At 41.1% G+C, this 3270-nt stretch overlaps 1 pseudogene; it reads right to left on the reverse strand.

The window, feature by feature from the left end:
* Positions 1–813: 813 nt before the first annotated feature.
* LOC100453478 (olfactory receptor 52K2-like) lies at positions 814–1758 on the reverse strand (annotated as a pseudogene).
* Between the last annotated feature and the right edge of the window lie 1512 nt (positions 1759–3270).

A 3270-nucleotide genomic window follows, 5' to 3' on the forward strand; every position in this document is an offset into this window, starting at 1 on the left:
AAGTCCAGCATCCCTTTCTTAACAGTCTGTGTCCCTAGCCGATAGCATAGACTTGGCTAGATTATTAAATAAGTAAACAATTCATATTCTCGTTGAAAACATAAGATACATCTATGCACAAAGAAAGAGTTATGTGATATATAATAAAATGTCACAGGATATGGTTTTTCTTCAAAGTATTTAATGAGATGGAATAGCCATGAGGATGAGGAGGTAAAAAGAATCAAAGAATACACACTGGCTTAGTTGAAGAAATAACCTTCTAACAAGCAGAGCTGTCTCACTTGGAATAAATAAGCCTAAAGGATGCAAGTGCACCAGCACTGACAGTGTTTAGGTAGAGTCTAGGAATCAACTGTTAAAATATAGTGGAATTCCTGCACTGGATGGAGTAGGGGTCCTAATTCGGGAATCTGAGTGGATAATTCACCAAATTTCCAACAAGCCAGAGATAGAAATTCAGATTTTCACAACCTTCTCTTAAGCAAATGAACTTGGAAGCATCTTTGTGATCTTCAGCAAAGTCACCATGAGGCCGGAGGGTCAAGACTCTGTCAAGTTTACTGACAGGAGTCAGGGCTCTGTGAGGAGACAGCACAGTCACCAGGTTCAATCCAGAGGCTACCAGAGGGCAAAGACCCACAAATTCTAAACAGACTGTTGGCACTGAGCTTCAGGACATCATTTATTCTTTTCATAATACAAGAAAAGAACTAAACATGGAGTCTAGCAGCCATCTACTGTCATCACAGCCCTGGCCCGCTACAGCATTCATGTGCCCCACTCTTTTTCCACTTATTCCTCACTCTCTATTCACACATCTTTTCTCAGGAATACTCCCAAGACTCTGTCACAGATCTGCTTGGTCTTAATGCCATAGATGATAGGATTGACCATGGGTGGAAAGAGCAGATAGAAATTGGCGAGGAGAATGTGGACGTGTGGGGCAGCATGGCAGGCCACACAGTGCATGACTGAAGAGATGAATGAAGGTGTGTAGAAGGCTAAGATGGCATCTATGTGAGAGACACATGTCCCAAATGCTTTGTAGCGGGCCTCCTGAGAGAAGAGTTGTAGAACTGCCTGAAGGATAAAGATAAAAGATAGGATGATAAAGAATAGATCCAACACTCCAATAAACATGGCCACAGCAATGCCATCGATATTGTTGAAGCTAGTGTCCCCACATACCAGCCTCACCACAGCCATGTGTTCACAGTAGCAGTGGGCAATCACTGGGCCTCAGCAGTAGTGGAAGCATCTCAACAGGAAGGGGAGTGGAGTCATTAGTGTCACAGCCCAGGCCACAGCAGCCATGCCAATCTTGGTGATGAGGGACCCAGTCAGGACCGTGGTGTAGTGCAGTGGCTTGCAGATAGCCACATAGTGGTCAAAGGCCATGGCCAGCAGCACTGCTGACTCCATGATGGAGAAGGAGTGAAGGAAGAACATCTGGACCAGACAGGCAAAGAAGTTGATCTCCCGATCCCTGAACCAGAATATGGCAAGCATTTTGGGCAGTGCTGAGGAGGAAAGGACCAGGTCGATGGCTGCCAACATGGCCAGAAAGAGGTATATGGGCTCATGGAGGGCTGCATCAGCCTGGATGATGAGAAGGAGGGTGCAGTTTCCAAGCAGGGCCAGTGTATATGCTGAGAAGAAGGGGATGGAGATCCAGATGTGCAGGTGTTACAGGCCTGGAATCCCCATCAACAAGAAGGCAGCTGGATGTGTTGAGGTGATATTGGAGGCTGACATGGCTCCTGGAAATTCTCCTTGTTGATCTTCATAGGCTCCTTCACCTTCTAGGAAGAGTATCCGGAGTACATAGGATTACAGGGTTCAATCACCTTCTATGATGAGCCCTTGTTACCATTCCTAGTCCTTAAACAAAATCCACTAGAAGTTCTCATAGACATGGAGAAGCATAATCTATGGTTCCTGCCCACAAGAAACTTTCATTTTTACTGATATCTAAATATTTAGATATCAATAGACCTGATACCACTAAACAGTTCTCATAAAGGAATGCAGATGTGGTATTGTTTTGTGTTCTTGGTGACAGGATTATCTTGATCAAACAAGTAAAATACATTTAAATCAATTCATTTAGGTCATACATTGTTACCATTCAACCTACCAATCAAACAAAACTCCCAATCATATGAGTAAATTTTCTGTTGAACTTTCTGGCTTAAGTGCCTGTATAAGTCAGATGAACCCTGCAATTCCAGTGCCTCAGTTAATCATACAATCTGTTTAACTTATCTGGAAGTATACTATCTAATAGCATTGCCACTTGCCCAAATGTGGCTATTTCTAGTAATCAAAAATAAACAAAATTAAAAATTCATACCTCAATCACAAAAAATTAAGTGTTCAGTAGCATCTAAATTTAAGTGCTCAATAGACCTAATTTAAGTGCTCAATAACCCCATGTGACTAGTGGCTACTATATTGGACAATTTAGGTAAAGACTATTTCTATCCTTGCAGAAAGCCCCATTAAAGGGTACTGCTCTGTAATACATCTTCCAGGTTCTTTTAACATAAACTTTGAAAATACAGCTATGCCTCCAGCTTACAAGAAGATGAAGAGCCTTCTCTTTTGGTTTTCCTTCATCTAAACTCACATTAACTTTCCTGTTCATGTGGGTCTCCCTCCGTCCGTCTTCCATTTCCTTAATTTTCATCGCAGAACTCTTTCATCTTTAGAAAGACTAACATCTGGCTCCCCCACACACAAACTTTATGCTTAACAATTTTTAATATTTCTCTCCTCTCGCTCATTTTTCTTTCTTCTGTCAAAAGCCTTAAACACTGAAGTTGCCCAGTTTTTACCTGGATACTCTTCTTGTTAGAATTTATTTAATGAAGTTCTTATGAGAATTAAACGAGATAATGCATCAAGACAGCACAGTCAGTAAGCAAAGTAACTGCTTAGTTATTGGTCTTTTTTCAATATGAGAAAATTGAGTGTTGGGAAAATAATACCTTTAAGACACCATAGTTAATAGTGTCACTCAGCCAAGTTTGAGTTCTAGCATTTTCCAAATTTAATGTTCTAAATAATCATCTCCTTTTGCTTCTACCCAAATGCCCAAAGGCAACTCATGTTTTGTATATCCAAATTTCCTTTTTTTCCATAAAGTATGGGAAAAATTTAGAATCTGAAGCCTCGGCCAAAATCATGATTGTCCAAGGTCAGGTAGCTAGAAGATGTGGCAAATAGCTTATTTCAAGCCCCTGTTTCTTCTCTGGAAATGGGTAA

The sequence above is a fragment of the Pongo abelii genome, chromosome 9, assembly GCF_028885655.2.
Source record: "Pongo abelii isolate AG06213 chromosome 9, NHGRI_mPonAbe1-v2.0_pri, whole genome shotgun sequence".
NCBI lineage: Eukaryota > Metazoa > Chordata > Mammalia > Primates > Hominidae > Pongo > Pongo abelii.